The following is an 18,981-nucleotide window of genomic DNA, read 5'->3' on the forward strand; positions in this document are numbered from 1 at the left end:
GTAGCTGTAATAAAGGAGAGATTGAGGGGTATTTTGGTCATTTTCTTAGTTAGGTCAGTCTAATTGTGTATTGATGTTAGAGAGTGGGTATCTTGGAGCGTATTCAGTGATAAATGATCTCTGGAGTGTTCTATCCGTTCGAAAGCTAGGGTTTATTTTTAACCTTTCAGTTCCATTCCAAGTTCATATATGTACAACCATTTAATAGCAAAGTACAATCATTCACAGCAGCAGTTCTATGCTTGTAGTTTATCAGATTAATTTTAGAAAAGTAATCTCAGTCATACTTGTTTGAATGAGTTTTACCTATTCCATGAGATAACCGATATTGAATCTGTTTCTTCATCAAAATGGAACTAGCAGTAGGAAGGCCAATAACCAGACCATATCTATCACTCAATGATGCAGACTCCCCCTAAACCAAAAATCAACACATATCAACGTAAAAATTAACTTTAAAAATCCATTAATCACAACATGGTTTTGTTTTATCACCTGCAGTGCCATGTAATGTCCGCCTCATTTTAAAAGATTGATCCATAATTGTTCCGTTTGTTGTATACCAATCGGGTCTAAAACAACATTGTACTTTTCTTTCAATCTTACTTGCACATCCTGTACATCATAAATAAGTAAACATTGAGAACACAGCTTAAAAGTAAAAGACGCCCTTACCCCTGACAAACATTCAAAATTACATCACCTCAGAGGTATAGTCGAGTGCCTGTTCAGCACCAGCTGCTAAGAGGCGATCTATGCTTTCACTTTCACATGTAGCTAAAATCGCACAGCCTGCTGCAACAGCTAGCTGAATTGCAGAGTAACCTACAGCTCCTCCTCCACCCACCACTAATACCCTCTGTCTGTAGACATTAAGTGAAAAAATATGAGTTTCTTTTTTTATATATAAAATTTTATAGCCAAAGTGCAACAAATTACAAACATACCCTTTACTTATCCTAGCAGTAGATTTAAGAGCACGCCGTGCTGTTAGGGCAGCAAAAGGAATTGCACTTGCATCCTGGAGGATCATGAATGCAACATATAGATTTGATGTAGTTAGGATAGATATGAAGAAAATGAACAAGAAAAGAGAGGTTAATGATGTTAAAGAAAACATAATACATACCACGTGTCACGTGTGAGATTGTTGATGGTTTTGGGGTAAGTTGATCTTCTGCAAGAATGGCATAATCGGTGTAAGTGCCTCTCATAGCTGTTGGATGAAGTGCCCCAAAAACTTCTTGCCCAACATTAAGAGTCTGAACAGATTGTCCAATTGCTGCAATTTCACCACTAACATCACGCCCCAAAATCAGGGGAAGGAGGGACTCAAATAGAGAACGACCATACCCTGCTCGCATCTGAAAGAGGAAATAGAACACGTATAATTGAACAAATGTCAATGAGAAAATTCCAAATCAAACCAGAAAGATACATGGATGATATAATAAATAAGTTCAAACAGATGCACAAGTATAAGAGGACACAAGGAGATAACAAATGCATTCACTCAACAGTCAACAGAACCTGAATTCAACTATATTGCAGGATTAATTTAGACTGAAGGGGGAAATGAAACTAAAATTGCATCCACGATGTCATCTAAGCTTTCCAGAAATGTTTTTTTACGCAGATTCTGTCAAGTGACTCAAATCCATAGATGAAAGGGTCAACTCAAACATGTAACACATAGTCATTTAAGCATTTCTAACTTGCATGCACTTACTAAAGTAGTTAGCCTCTGATTTATCCAAAATCAATAGCAATATACCTAAAGCTCACATGATGAACAATTTTCTGTTAACTTGTTCTAAACTTCCACATAGTCACATCAGGAATGGAGTAGCATGGTGCCCATCCTCTTCATCTTCTATCACAGAGAAATAGAGAGAGGGGATAGCAAACCCTAGAAGGGCGCTGGTTGATGGTGTGACTATGCAGAGGTGGAGACAACAGTGTTTTCACAAAAACAGAGCCAATATCGAGCAATAGTGAATGTCGTCGATGGGTGGAGAGAAGGAGGAGATGGTGCTACTGGTGACGACAGATAGGGTGTGACCGGAAGCAAACAAATGATTCAATCTAATTTCTGCAACGAATCAGTAGACGGGTCGAGATATGAGAGGAAGACGGGTTGTAATCCACAAATATTTGCTGATATCTCGGAATAACATGACTCGATCAAATAAATAACGAAAGAAGTTGGGTCAAACTTAGTTTTAAAAAAATATTATTATTATATTGAATCTATTTACGGAAATAGTTACATTTCTATTATAAGGTAATATATATATATATATATATATATATATATATATATATATATATATATATATCATGGTTGCAGAAATCGGGATTAATCGTTTGGCGTTCTCCAACCGTCGAGGATTAGGGTATTATTCAAAAATTTATGATTAATCGGGTTTGATGGGATTAATCGGTCTTGGAGGGATTAATCGGTCAACAAAAGTCAATAGAAGTAAAAAAAAATTTAAAATTTAAAAAAAAAATTCAAAAAAACCAACTTTCTTTTTTTACTCCAAAATTTTCAAATTTTAAAATTTTCAAATATTATACCAAAATATTCATATTTTTGTATTTTCAAATTTTCAAATTACAAAATTTCTTATTTTATAATTTTGAAGTACTTGTTTTTCTTAAGATATATTAATATTTGATTAATTTTAGTATTTTATTAATAATCTATGGTCCCTGATTAATCCACGATTAATTTCCGCCAAGACCGATTAATCCCTTAACACCAGTCGACTGTCGAGCTACCGTCGAACGATTTTTACAACCTTGATATATATATATATATATATATATATATATATATATATATATATATATATATATATATATATATATATATATATATATATATGTCACACCCCAAAACCGGAACGGCGGAAACGTTTGGGGGCGGAGGACTTCATGTTTAGTATCACAAGACATGCATCATAGCAATCAAAGTAATAAACAACCATTTCTTTAGAAAGAAAGTGTTTACAAAGTATGTGGTTCACATAACATAGACTACAAAGTAAATAACAAACAAGACATGAAGCTATTATGCTCCATCTTCTGAATCACAGTTCGCGTACCTGTCTACTGGTTTCCTAAGAATACAAGTTATTTTGAAAGCGTAGATCAGCATTTAAGCTGGCGAGTTCATAAGATTTTAGTGATGTAAGTAAGTTGTATGTAAGTTGTAAGTTCTTTTAGAAAAGTTCGCCTGTTCCTTCAGAAAATCCTATATTTCTTGCTTTGATGAAAGATAAGTAAAATTAACTCTACAATCCTTTCTATGAGTGCCAAATAGATACAAGTTATATAAAACCCAGAGTAAACAAACAATCAATTGTGTGTATCTGCCCTAAGCCCACAACCAAACAAGGAACAGGGAATGAGGCGGAAGGCACACAACCCATTGGTTGTTATATCATCGTTGTATATAACCCTGGCGTATTCACTTGGTACTCGCGGAGTTAACTGTAATAGTTCCTTTATATTTGATGAAAACATTCTTTTAGAAAACCCTTATTTCTTTTAGTAAAAATGGTAACCACAATAGTTCCTTCTATAATCACTTAGTTTATACTAGCTATATATAATCTAATATCGAACAGATAGTTAGTTGTGTGAATATGCCCTAAGCCCACAACCAAACAAGGAACATGAAGTAAGGCGGAAAGCACACATCCAACTACCTATAAGATATTAATTATATATAACCCTGATGTATAAACTAAGGTATTATAGAATTAACCACCTAAGGTCCTTTAAGTTATACTGGTTTAAATAAAATAGATTAAACCCTTATTTCCTTTAGTAAAAATAGTAACCACGATAGTTCCTTCTATAATCACTTAGTTTATACAAGCTATATATAATCTAATATCGAACGGATAGTTAATTGTGTGAATCTGCCCTAAGCCCACAACCAAACAAGGAACATGAAGTAAGGCGGAAAACACACATCCAACTACCTATCGGGTATTAATTATATATAACCCTGATGCATAAACTAAGGTATTATAGAATTAACCACCTAAGGTCCTTTAAGTTATACTGGTCTAATAAAATGGATTAAACCCTTTTACTGGTAAGTTTCTAGTTTTGTCTACCAAATGATCTACTTGAAGAGTATGATTTGTACTGGAAAACGGTGTATTGAATTTGTATTCTATGACCTGGCCCATACCTGGTACTCCTTATGATTACTTGGTGTATACGGAATATATTTATATATAGCTAAGATCGAATAGATAGTAGGTTGGGTGAATCTGCTCTAAGCCCACAACTAAACAAGGAACAGGAAATGAAGCGGAAAGCACACATCCTACTACCTATCGGATCCGATTAATATATTTCCCTGATGTATAAACTAAGGAATCATAAAGTTAGCATTATAGGCCCTTCTCTACTGAATGTACTATGACTCGACTGTTCTGTTTGTCGATTGTATTGATGTAAGTTTTCAGTTGTCTTTCATACTAAAGTACTGACTACCTTAAATTTAGTTTGTTTTATTAAGGTCATAATGTGATTTGGTTGTACCCATACTATAAGCTCTCTCTGCAATAGATTCTGCTTACAAAACGCAACTTCAGCAAATGAATTGCTAAGCCGTGTAAAATCTCACATTAAAGTTATCTTGTATACCACATTTATTATCACCTTTTGTTTAGAACAATGAGTTAGTGATCATTAGTATAATGCTGCAAATCATGATTTGTTCTTTTGTTATAGTATTTAGTATGTTCTTTCTGTTATCGTGTATTGTATCTTCCTCCCTGTTTCTCTTTATAGTATGTTCTCTATTTATCGTGTGAACTGAACCCATAAACTATACATATTATAGTTTACTAGTATCTTTACTTTGAACTGTTATTGATTTGAAGAAAAGACTCAATTATCTACTAAGTTATGATTGTACTTTAAAAATGGAGTTTTATAAACTATAAAGTAACATAACTTAAAAAGAGTTTTTGAAATGTTTTGATCACTTATAAATACATAAGCAATCTGTTGAAATGATGTTTATAGCAAAACATTTACACAATTATCATTGTGTTCAACTTGTACCCCCCCCCCCTAAAAGCATTTAAAACAGTTAAAAGATTGATTATAGGGGTATGAACTCACCTTATGTGGGTGATTCAATCGAATATGTGCGTAAGGATGAGAAGTTCCACGAATGAAGTCCCGAGAAACAAACGAGTCCTAAATGACATATATGGCATATATTGGCATGAATTTAGTGTTTACAAGGAACTAACATGCAAGGAAACACCCTTAGGGACTAGGAAACACTTGGACTAAGTGTTAGAATCACATGTGATTCATCAAAGGGGTGTATACGGCCACAACTTGGTGTGTACGGCCATGGGTGTACGGCCATGGAGTGTACGGTCGTACACTCATGGTCAAACATGCATAAGAGGGTCTTTGAACAATGGGAAAGCTAGTGGGTCTAATGCTCAACAAGAATATGAACTAAGTTGGCATTTTGGAGGACCTTTTGGGGGAGTTTTGAGGGGTGTACGGCCATGCAAGGGCGTACGGCCGTACACTCCTTTTGTTCTTGAGTTATGGTCGTTTTTAGGGTGTTAAACAAGGTTTCCTAACATATACTAAGCATAGAGAAAGGATACTTAGGTTATGGAGGCTTGAAGAGGGTTCACAACCACCAAGAACATGTGTGTGTTCTTGGTGTTCTTGGTGAAATGGATGAAGATTTGAAGATCTATCATAAAGAGTTGTTTTCATGGATGAATCAAAGGGTGATGCTATATTAAGAAGGATAACAACTCAAAGATGATGATCTAGGATGAAGAACTCGATGATACTTGAGAGAGAATCCGATTTCTTGAGTGAGAAATATGAGGAATGAAGAGAAATGAAGGCATACTCTACATATGGGGGAGAGTGTACGGTCATGTGTACGGCCGTACACTCATGTGTACGGCCGTACACTCTCTTGGATGGAGTGTTCGGCTCGATTTCAACGCGAAGAACTTTAGCTGACACTTCCCTGAGCCCATAGCTTGATTGTACTGAGTTTTGAACCCTTAAACAGACTCTAAACAATGCTAAAAGATAGCAGAAATGAGTCTGACACACGGTTGAATTGAATGACTGGACTTTCAAGGCAAAAAATTTCGGGTTGTCACATCATCCCCCCGTTAGATGGAATTTTGTCCCAAAATTAGCTTTCTTAGCAGTACTACTGGGGTTGAGCTCCTCTGATTGGCAGAATACCCACTCGTAGACCTGGGCAACCTTGCCCTAATGTCCATGATAGGATTCATACCTGGTCCATCTATCATTACTTCGTGTATACAAGTCGTATATAATTAAGATTAGTAAGACGGTCGGATGTGCGACTCTGCCCCAGGTCCACAACCAAACAAGGAACAGGAGATAGAGCGGAAACACACATACTAGATCTACATAATCATAATTATATACCACCCTCGCGTATACACTTATTAGTGATAGGTGGGCTGTATTCGTCCTTAGCCTCTGTGCTTGAACTTGATCTGCTGAACGAGTGGTATTTCGGGAAGGTCTGCTGAACATACGGCGGCAAGGTTTCGGAGGGCAAAGTACTCTTTGCATGAGTACTTCGGGGTTTAAAATACGAGGTAGACGATTCCGAAGTCTGGGTCGGACTGTTGTTACGAATGACGAAGGATTCGTGAATTTGACGGTCAATGCGATGGAAAAATATGAACTTAGTATGGTGAGGACCACGCCAACTCATGATGAATGATAGCAACAGACTCTTTACTGAACAAAAGTTTGGCCGATTTGAAAGGAACGCCTGTTATACGATGATGTACCCCTAGTGCTTGACATTGTACTCGGTGTATACTTTCTAGTGCTTTCTGTTTTCTCTTTGAGGTTAACACTTCTACGTATCGTACCGCGATGAGCGAGTACATACAGTGAAAGTGCTTGATAACTATTGTCAATACTTTATACTACGATCCTCCTCGGTACCACTATGATCGCCTGGAATACAAGTTATGAATAATTAAGATGAACTAGACAGTCGGATGAGTAACTCTGCCTCAAATCCACAACCAAACAAGGAACATGAATTAAGGCGGAATCACTCACTCTAAGTCTGCAAAATCTTAGCTATTCACAACCCTGATGTACATACTAAGCCATCATAGCTTCTCTGAATGGATCTTTTAGTTCTCTTGAATATTGTGACTTGTTCCGATAAGTGAGTTATTATAATTACTTTTAAGTGTTTTCCCCAAGTTTTAATCTTATATAAATATAAATTAATTTTTAAAGTAATTCTTATTTTATTTCGAAAACGTACCGCTGCTTGCTGGCGATCCGGGGTAGATTCTCCTACGGTGATCATCAGAATTCGTCCATCCTCTCCTGAGTTCTTTGTTATCGGGCAGTCCCTCCTATGGTGTCCATTCTCACCACAGCCATAGCAGGATTGGTTTTCTTCAACTCCGGGGACTTGGGAGATCGGTTGAGCCGGTGCCCTGTAGAAACGGATTGTGTGTCCCTTTCTGTGGCAGTTCAGGCACTGCATTTCCTGACATACTCCAGTGTGGTGATAGTTGCACTTTCTACACTTCGGGAGGGTTCCAACATATCGACTGGCAGGTGCTGGAGTAACAGGTGTTGTGGTGGCGTATATAGTACCCGTTTTTTGCTTCTACGGGGTTTCGTATGTTGTTCGCTTCTTCTTCCTCTTGTTTCCCGACTTCAGTTTATAGTCCTCTCCCTTTGATGGCTCGGGAACAGGGACTACCACGCCATGGCGGACTCCATGGTCAATGAGTCGTTAGGCCAGGCGTTTGGCACTATCGAATGTGGTTGGGTTAGAAGACAACACATCTCCTTGAATCGGGGTAGATAAACCCCAGATGTATCTTTCTATCTTCTTGCTCTCGGGGGTAACCATCCCGGGGCATAGTGCTGCCAGGTCGCTAAACCTGTCAATGTAGGCCACTATGTCTGAGCCGACCATAGTGTGCTCCTATAGTTCTTGTTCCATCTTTTGAACTTCGCCCCTCGGGCAGTATTCTTCCAACATCATCTCTTTCAGGTTCTCCCAACCCATTAAGTTAGCCACTGATAGGGTCAGCGACTTAACATGGATATTCCACCATGTCAGGGCTCTGTCTGAGAAGGTGCAGGCAGCAAACTTCACTTTGCTCCCTTCTGGGCACGAACAGATTGCAAAGACCGAATCTGTTTTCTCGAACCATCGCATCAGAGCGATGACTCCAACATTTCCATTAAAGGATTTGGGTTTGCAGTTCATGTAGTCCTTATACGAACACTCCCTTGGTTGTCCGTGAGTAACTCCGAGGTTGGTTAAGTGGGTACCGCTACCAGATTCGAAGGTACCACTTTCGCCGATGTAAGCTAGAGCAGTTGCCACTGCGGCTGATATTGCTGCTTGGAGGGCAGCAGGATCGAATTGTGGAGGAGGCATCTTTGCTAAAACAATACAAAGATGAGACGGAAGAAGTCTATAGCAGTGGTTTATAAGCCAAAAGCTGAAAGACAAGGTTATCCTAGTTCTTAGTGTATCTGGTTCTGACCTTCATAGGGTTCTGGAAACAATTCATAACAGAGTCTATGTAAAATAAACTTTATGAATCAGAAGTGGCTATCTTCGAATGAATATCTATGAATTGAATAACTGTTACCAGTTGCACGAAAGAAAATAATCCTAACACATATGTGAGCAGTGTCTCCACTAGCTCATTAAGTTAAACAAGATTATTATTTATTAGTGTGACGTATAAGACGTGTTGGTTACTTCGGCTGATCCTTCTTTGAAAAATTCTCCTGAACCTGCTCTTGTTCCTCCTTGACTCTTTTGTTGTCTACTATGAGGAAGTGGTTACATCTATATGGGTTTGTCGTGCGAGAACGGAAGTATCTAAAGAATCTATGAGATTAAGTGAAACATTATGGGGTGATCCTTACAGTGTCCTCCTATAATTGTACAATGTATACAAGTTGTATATAATTTAAGATTAAATAGTCCTTCGAATAAGTGATCCTACTCCAAAACCACAACCAAACAAGGAACATGTAGTGAAGCATAGATCACAAATTCGAAGTCTATAAAATCTTAATTATATAAAACCTTGGAAGTATACACTCCAAAATTATAGGCCTATCCGTAAGGGTCTTTTCAATTATCACATAAGTTATTTATATAGTGCCTAAAATACTCCTATAGTATTTTAATGTAATGAACTTGGTATGTTTTAAACTTGTTATCATGTTATAGTATCATAAAATACTCCCATTGTATCTTAACTTTTTGTTCTGATCTAGAAATCCCTTGAATAGGGTTAGGTAAGTTTTAAGACTGTTGCAACACCACATCACTCCCAAACACATGTCGGTCACATCTCCAATGAATATAGTTGATCAGGCTATATTGATCCTAGCTATGATTACATAACTGTCTAGGTTTGACCGCAGTGTTCAACCTTTAAATACTTCTGTTCTAATCTTCTTGTGATACTTGTTCTAGTATGTATATATGTATAAGCATGTATGTATACTTTTATAAGGTATTGTTATATTCTTAAAATATATTATTATCCAGAGCACTTCGGCCCCATTGTATTTATAGTTGTATATATTTTATCGGTTGATATACTTAGTTCACTATAAACAATGCTCTGATACCAATTTGTCACACCCCAAAACCGGAACGACAGAAACGTTCGGGGGTGGAGGACGTCATGTTTAGTATCACAAGACATGCATCATAGTAATCAAAGTAATAAACAACCATTTCATTAGAAAGAAAGTGTTTACAAAGTATGTGGTTCACATAACATAGACTACAAAGTAAATAACAAACAAGACATGAAGCTATTATGCTCCATCTTCTGAATCACAGTTCGCGTACCTGTCTACTGGTTTCCTAAGAATACAAGTTATTTTGAAAGCCTAGATCAGCATTTAAGCTGGTGAGTTCATAAGATTTTAGTGATCTAAGTAAGTTGTAAGTAAGTTGTATGTAAGTTGTAAGTTCTTTTAGAAAAGTTCGCCTGTTCCTCCGGAAAATCCTAGATTTCCTGCTTTGATGAAAGATAAGTAAAAATGACTCTACAATCCTTTCTATGAGTTCTAAATGGATACAAGTTATATAAAACCCAGAGTAAACAAACAATCAATTGTGTGTATCTGCCCTAATCCCACAACCAAACAAGGAACAGGGAATGAGGCGGAAGGCACACAACCCATTGGTTGTTATATCATCGTTGTATATAACCCTGGCGTATTCACTTGGTACTCGCGGAGTTAACTGTAATAGTTCCTTTATATTTGATGAAAACATTCTTTTAGAAAACCCTTATTTCTTTTAGTAAAAATGGTAACCACAATAGTTCCTTCTATAATCACTTAGTTTATACTAGCTATATATAATCTAATATCGAACAGATAGTTAGTTGTGTGAATATGCCCTAAGCCCACAACCAAACAAGGAACATGAAGTAAGGCGGAAAGCACACATCCAACTACCTATAAGATATTAATTATATATAACCCTGATGTATAAACTAAGGTATTATAGAATTAACCACCTAAGGTCCTTTAAGTTATACTGGTTTAAATAAAATAGATTAAACCCTTATTTCCTTTAGTAAAAATAGTAACCACAATAGTTCCTTCTATAATCACTTAGTTTATACAAGCTATATATAATCTAATATCGAACGGATAGTTAATTGTGTGAATCTGCCCTAAGCCCACAACCAAACAAGGAACATGAAGTAAGGCGAAAAACACACATCCAACTACCTATCGGGTATTAATTATATATAACCCTGATGCATAAACTAAGGTATTATAGAATTAACCACCTAAGGTCCTTTAAGTTATACTGGTCTAATAAAATGGATTAAACCCTTTTACTGGTAAGTTTCTAGTTTTGTCTACCAAATGTTCTACTTGAAAAGTATGATTTGTACTCGAAAATGGTGTATTGAATTTGTATACTATGACCTGGCCCATACCTGGTACTCCTTATGGTTACTTGGTGTATACGGAATATATATATAGCTAAGATCGAATAGATAGTAGGTTGGGTGAATCTGCTCTAAGCCCACAACCAAACAAGGAACAGGAAATGAAGCGGAAAGCACACATCCTACTACCTGTCGGATCCGATTAATATATATCCCTCATGTATAAACTAAGGAATCATAAAGTTAGCATTATAGGCCCTTCTCTACTGAATGTACTGTGACTCGACTGTTCTGTTTGTCGATTGTATTGATGTAAGTTTTCAGTTGTCTTTCATACTGAAGTACTGACTACCTTAAATTTAGTTTGTTTTATTAAGGTCATAATGTGATTTGGTTGTACCCATACTATACGCTGTCCCTGCAAGAGATTCTGGTGATAAAACGCGACTTCAGCAAACGAATTGCTAAGCCGTGTAAAATCTCACATTAAAGTTATCTTGTATACCACATTTATTATCACCTTTTGTTTAGAACAATGAGTTAGTGATCATTGGTATAATACTGCAAATCATGATTTGTTCTTTTGTTATAGTATTTAGTATGTTCTTTCTGTTATCGTGTATTGTATCTTCCTCCCTGTTTCTCTTTATAGTATGTTCTCTATGTTATCGTGTGAACTGAACCCCTAAACTATACCTATTATAGTTTACTAGTATCTTTACTTTGAACTGTTATTGACTTGAAGAAAAGACTCATTTATCTACTAAGTTATGATTGTACTTTAAAAACGGAGTTTTATAAGCTATAAAGTAACATAACTTAAAAAGAGTTTTTGAAATGTTTTGATCACTTATAAATACATAAGCAATCTGTCGAAATGATGTTTATAGCAAAACATTTACACAATTATCATTGTGTTCAACTTGTATTCCCCCCCCCCCCTAAAAGCATTTAAAACAGTTAAAAGACTGATTATAGGGGTATGAACTCACCTTATGTGGGTGATTCAATCGAATATGTGCGTAAGGATGAGAAGTTCCACGAATGAAGTCCCTAGACACAAACGAGTCCTAAATTACATATATGGCATATATTGGCATGAATTTAGTGTTTAAAAGCAACTAACATGCAAGGAAACACCCTTAGGGACTAGGAAACACTTGGACTAAGTGTTAGAATCACATGTGATTCATCAAAGGGGTGTATACATCCACAAATTGGTGTGTACGGCCATGGGTGTACGGCCATAGAGTGTATGGCCGTACACTCATGGTCAAACATGCATAAGAGGGTCTTTGAACAATGGGAAAGCTAGTGGGTCTAATGCTCAACAAGAATATAAACTAAGTTGGCATTTTGGAGGCCCTTTTGGGGGAGTTTTGAAGGGTGTACGACCATGCAAGGGCGTACGGCCGTACACTCCTTTTGTTCTTAATTTATGGTCGTTTTTAGGGTGTTAAAGTAGGTTTCCTAACGTATACTAAGCATAAAGAAAGGATACTTACTTTATGGAGGCTTGAAGAGGGTTCACAGCCACCAAGAACAAGTGTGTGTTCTTGGTGTTCTTGGTGAAATGGATGAAGATTTGAAGATCTATCAAAAAGATTTGTTTTCATGGATGAATCAAAGGTTGATGCTAGATTAAGAAGGATAACAACTCACAGATGGAAGAAACACTTACGTTTTTGATGATCTAGGATGAAGAACTCGATGACACTTAAGAGAGAATCCGATTTCTTGAGTGAGACGTGTGACGAATGAAGAGAAATGAAGGCATACTCTACATATGGGGGAGAGTGTACGATCAACATGGGTGTACGGCCGTACACTCATGTGTACGGTCGTACACTCCCTTGGATGGAGTGTTCGGCTCGATTTCAATGCGAAGAACTTTAGCTGACACTTCCCTGAGCCCATAGCTTGATTGTACTGAGTTTTGAACCGTTAAACAGACTTTAAACAACGCTAAAAGATAGCAGAAACGAGTATGACACACGGTTGAATTGAATGGCTGGACTTTCAAGGCAAAAAATTTCGGGTTGTCACAATATTTATATATATATATATATATATATATATATATATATATATATATATATATATATATATATATATATATATATATATATATATATATATATATTCTAAAAAACTTAGAGTTTTGTCAAATTTTTCCGCAACTACGTCTTCACTACTCGCTTTTCCGCTTGAACACGCTGCTTTTTTCCCTTTGTCCCTTCTCGGTGGTCGACGAAGTTGGACTTCCGGTGAATCCTCCCCCTCGGTGTCATCGAAGTCTTCATTGAGGTCGACACCAAAACCCACATCCGACTCGGATGTTCTTGGCTTTTTGTTGGAGCCGGTGGTTGATTCCGGATGCGAAGTCTTTGGTTAAAGGACCCATTTTGGACCCTTACGACAAATTTCTAATGCTTTTTGGTGGCCAAATGTTTTACCGCCGTTGGTAACCTTGTATTGTTGGCAAACGGTTGATAAAATATTGAAATCGTTGCTACCACTTTTATGCATATTTTTTCAGATTTTCAAATCGTTAAACTTGGTGCAAGCCACTCATAATTCAAACCATTTTCGATTGACCGCGTTGTACGTTCGATCCGTTTTCCTTCCTAAAGGCGAGTGAAAGTGGTCTAATACACGAAGCAAAAAACTGTTTCTCATTTACACGTTGCTCGTCCTCGAGTCACACGATATAAAAATCCAAGCTTTAGATAAAGCTTCGGCTTCATCTTCGTTCCAAGTTGTTCCTCATTTTTTTGTAGCTTTTCCTTTTGGTTGCCTTCTTCTAGATGATTTTGTTTCTCGGACCCGATCGTCGTCGTCATTGACGATGTTTATAGGTTGAGATTGATGTAATGGGACTTGAGATGGTTTTCTTTAGAATTGTTAACATGGTTGTGTTTGGAATTTTTGGGATTGATTGAATTGTTGTAATCTTTGTGGTTGGGAGTAGTTTGATTGATATGAAATGTTGGTAAATAGAGGTTCTTGTTGGATTGAGGATGTTAACATTTGCATGTAGTTAAGATGTTGATATTGACCATTTGGAGTGTTTGGGCTTGTTGGGGTGTTTGGAGTGGTTCAGGTATTTTGATTTTTATCCATACCTTGAGAAAAAGATGATAAAATAGAAAGAGATTTGAGTGGTTTTGAATTGTGACATGGTATAAAAGTATTGGTATTTATATGGTTTAATTTAAAGTTAGAAAGTACATTTTTGTTTTATAAAATTGGTTAACGGGTCAATTTTTTCCCGCTTGTGGGATTGCTTTTCTATTGGTCGTAAGAATACGTAGCCTGTACCAATCCACATCACATTTACGGGTTAGGTGAACGGTGGTCACGCATGAACAAACCTGCCACCTCAGGCTTTATGCGTTAAAACATTCGCCATAGCCGATGGCCTAAAGGATAAAGTATGTCAATACTTTGTTTTGTGGAGTTTGTTGACTTGCCTCAATTTACATTCTCTTTTGTTGCTTTTCATAATTGGTGGCCATGACAAGATATTTGACATTTACTACTTTTCTTTCACACTTAAGGATCTCTTTTTACCTAAAATTGTTGTGTTTTATCCCCTTTGTAATAATGCACAGTATATTAAATAGACATATTTAAAAGCATGTGAAACATAGTAATATAATAATCATAGCTTATGATGCTTCCTAGATATCTCTCTCTCTCTCTCTCTATATATATATATATATATATATATATATATATATATATATATATAGGGTTAGGTTATAGTGTGAATATTATGTATTATGTGGATGTAGAGTTGATTGTGGACCGATCATTTTAATTATTTTAAGAAAGTAATTAATAACTATTATTAAATTTAAGACAATAGAATAACACCATCTAATATCATTCTAGGGGTATCTTAGTCTATTAAGATAGTTTTAAAAAATGAAAATACGAGATTTTAAGGGATAAGTATTTCTCTTGATTCGAAAAATCTGATTTTTTTTTAAAATTAATTTAATTTCAATTCTAACGTAATTTGTAAGCATAACCGATTTTATTATGTCAGAATGTTATTTTGTTAGAATGATATTGTTTGAAAATGTTCTATCAGAATGTTATTATTGTGTTAGAATGTTATTGAAGAACAACAAATTTCTTGAACCCTCAGTTGAATAATAACAACATTCTTATATATTTATAGACATTCGAACTTAAATACAAATTCATATATACTAATACCGAATAACAACCTTATACAATTTAATATAATTATACATATTCTAACATAATGTCATCAAAATTAAATAAAATCCTTAAAAAATAGCATTCTTAAATATATAATGCTTGAATAAATACACATGATCTTCCTCAATGATCCATATAATCGACATGATTCCAACTACTCTTACGAAAATGTGATGTATTATTGTAAGAATGTAATTCTTGGTAGAATATACTTGTTCTTGAGCTTGATTCCATGTATTTCTTTTTTATGTGTTTGCAAGTTCTTGAACTTAATTCCACATCAATGACAACCTCTTCAAAACCTAAACCCATAAAAACTACGTAAGCAGTGTATAACTACAAGAATTTAATCAACTTCAATTCTAACAAACAATATAGATATCTCATTCTAGTAATTCTATTAGAATTGATAAATTTCCAAGATCAATATACTTTCAGATTTGCAATATGCTATACAGTACAAATTTCAACTTTTAAAATGTTAAAATGTGACATCCCCAATTTCACGGCCCGAAAAGATCGATTTGTTTATGCTTGATTTTAAAAATCGGAGTATCTTTTAAAGAAATACGTTGCGGAATTTGTTCCCAGAAAAACATGATAAGTATGTTATCAAATCATTTCCGAGGAAATGTATTTTATTCATTTTAAAACTTTTGGATGTCATCGTCAATACAAAAACATAAGCATAAACAAAACTTACATTCATTTACACTAGTGATTTTACATCTCCTTTAATCACTTAGTGTAATGTAGCTTCATATCGACACCTGTGATACAAATAACTTGAGTGGGTCAGGTTGGGAAACCTGGTGAGTACATAGGGTCTTCAACCCACAGTAATAAAGTTATTGTGTTTTATCATCAAACAATTAACCCAATTACTCATCCCATTTATCTTCTTTATTTGTTAAGGATTTACCCTAAGAATAATTTATCACTCATTCCTAAGGATTCATCCTAAGGAATAGGAACGAAGTACATCGTCGCCAGGGTTTATACAACAGGTACTAAATTCATAGTTGTCAGGGTTCATCCAACAGGTGCTAAGTCCATAGCTCTCATTTATCGACAGTATTATTTGCTGGAGTCCACTGCAATACATGTCAATGGGTTTTTAGAGTACACCAGGTAAACACAACACCTACAGGTTGCGAGCCTGTTAGTGTTCCACGGACCGTCTAGAATAGTCCATGGTTGTCATCCATACTCTGCTAGATGACGGGGCCAACGTTTGGGTAACGGCTTCTCTCATTTTTCACCCCTCACCCTTATCTCATGATCTATATCACCGATCGTCTCATTTATCCAACTCATCTTTCATCACATACCAACTATTTCATCTACTCATGTTTCACCCAACATTTTTGTAGATATAAAATACGTATACCGTTTAAATCATTTAATACATGTATAAATCATTCATTCAACATCCATAATATCATCGTACGCGGGGCGTAATATCATCGTACGCTGGGCTTCGCTTGCTATTTATAGGAGGCTGATACCTCGAATTACGCTGGGCGTAATATCATCGTATGCGGGGCGTACTACTTCACCAGCCACTACGCTGGGCATAACTTCGGTACGTTGGGAATACGACACGTGGCGCCTGATCGGGTTCTGAGCCTCGGACGCGTCATAGATACAAATACGCGTCCATCATGCGAAGGAGTAGGGGGGTGACGAGTACGCTGGGCGTAATCCGAGTACGTTGGGCGTACGCCTTCGGACCAGCCTCAGAATTTGGGCCTTGAACTTTAAAAATCCATAACTTTCGCATACGGGCTCCGTTTTCGACGTTCTTTATATCCAAGCGTAAGTGAGATTATACTCTACAACTTTTGTTTAGACTCCGTCGGCTAATTTTGACTTTATTTTTAAAGTTATATTTTTAACAGGTCGGGACAGGAAAAGTCCGTTAAAAATTCATAACTTCTTTATCCGACATCCGTTTTCATTTGTCTTTTTACCTTCGAACCACTATCGACGAGATCTTCGATTCCCGTTTAGGTTGTGTCAGCTAAAAATCGCTCGATTTATAATTCGAATTCCGGGCTGCATACTGTTATGCCAAATCTTAGAAAATTCATAACTTCCTCATACGAAGTCAGATTTGGACATTCTTTTTATGCACGCTCTCGGTTTAACGTGTACTACGAATTTCAATTAGATCCCTAAGGATAAAAATCACTTTATCGTAAATTCACTTTTTACGTCACACAGCGTTATGCCGGTTCTGTTGCGAAACTTCGACAGGTCATAACTTCTTCGTTATAACTCGGATTTCGGCATTCTTTATATCTACGGAATCCTTCTTATGACCACTACAACTTTATTCATAGACATCGGGTTTATCTAGCGTTTTATTTTTGACGCTTATTTTTATCCTTAATTTATTATATCATCATAATTAAATATAAGGTACATAAATTCACATAATTCATTCTTATTACTTCAAAACGAGTTACAAAGGTTGACCTAGACTATTACATCATCTTTAATGCTTTAGCCCAGAAACACGAGCATTACAATTCTCTCCCCCTTAGGATGATTCCGTCCCCGGAATCATACATCAGCAAACAAATGCGGATAACAACTCATCATGTCACTCTCCGTTTCCCAGGTGAGATTTGACCCATTCGTATGTTTCCATCGCACAAGTACTAAATCGACCATCTTGCATCGCAACTTCTTAGTCTTACGGTCAACAATTGCATCTGGTTCTTCAATTAACCTCTTGCTTTCATCCAACCTTAATTCAGAAATTGGAATTATGTCGGGAACTTCTCCCGTGAACTTCCTCAAATAACACATGTGGAAAGTGTTATAAATACCATCTAGTTCTTCTAGTAGTTCTAGCTTGTAATTTTGGTTCCCAATCCTCTGAAGAGCTTTATACGCTCCAATAAATCTTGGACTCAACTTTCCTCTTTTACCAAATCTTATAAGTCCCTTCCACGGCGAGACTTTAAGTAAAATCGAATCTCCAACTTCGAATGTTATCGATTGTCTTTTCTTGTCAGCATAGCTCTTTTGACGATTCTGAACTGGTAACATCCTTTCCCTAATCACTTTCAGCTTTTCAGCGGTCTGATGAACTATCTCAGGACCCATAAACCGCTTTTCTCCAGCTTCAAGCCAACAACACGGCGTATGACACTTATGTCCGTGCCAATCTTGATAAGGTGCCATCTTGATGCTCAAGTGGAAACTATTATTGTAGGAAAATTCTACCAAAGGTTAATGTTCATACTAGTTACCTTGGAATTCTAGGGTACATGCTCTTAACATATCCTCCAATGTTTGAATTGTTCGTTCGCTCTGACCATCGGTTTGTGGATGGTAGGCTGTACTTAGAAACAATTTTGTACCCAATTCCTCTTGTAGACTTCTCTGAAACCTTGACGTGAAACGACTATCACGATCTGATACAATCGTTTAAGGAACACCGTGAAGTTTTACTATCTCCTTCACGTAAGCATTTGCAAGTTCATCCATAGTCCATTTTTCATTGGCTGCTATGTCGTGACCGCTCATCGTTCTGGGCAGTTTAGTCACAAAATCCATGGTGATGTCTTCCCATTTACCCATGGGTACAGGTAAAGGTTCTAAACTCCCATACGGGTTCTGATGTTGTGCCTTAACTCTTGCACAAGTTACATACTCTGCCACATACTTTGTAACATCGAGCTTCATCGTCGGCCACTAGTAGTAGGGATTTAGATCCCTATACATTTTTGTGCTGCCGGGA

The 18,981-nt window shown here is 36.5% G+C and overlaps 1 pseudogene across 1 annotated transcript in view; it reads right to left on the minus strand.

The window, feature by feature from the left end:
- Positions 1–18,981, minus strand: part of LOC145105991 (uncharacterized) — an 85,522-nt pseudogene that overhangs the window by 56,859 nt on the left and 9,682 nt on the right. Inside the window, exons 4-8 of the transcript XR_013707450.1 lie at positions 1,140–1,364; positions 948–1,021; positions 704–863; positions 496–615; positions 307–415 (exon numbers count right to left, since the gene is read on the minus strand). The product of XR_013707450.1 is annotated as an uncharacterized LOC145105991 (transcript). The remainder of the gene's footprint in view (positions 1–306; positions 416–495; positions 616–703; positions 864–947; positions 1,022–1,139; positions 1,365–18,981) is intronic.

The sequence above is a fragment of the Lactuca virosa genome, chromosome 4 (genome assembly GCF_052849685.1).
Source record: "Lactuca virosa cultivar CGN04683 chromosome 4, Lactuca_virosa_CGN04683_v6, whole genome shotgun sequence".
NCBI classification, from domain to species: Eukaryota; Viridiplantae; Streptophyta; class Magnoliopsida; order Asterales; family Asteraceae; genus Lactuca; species Lactuca virosa.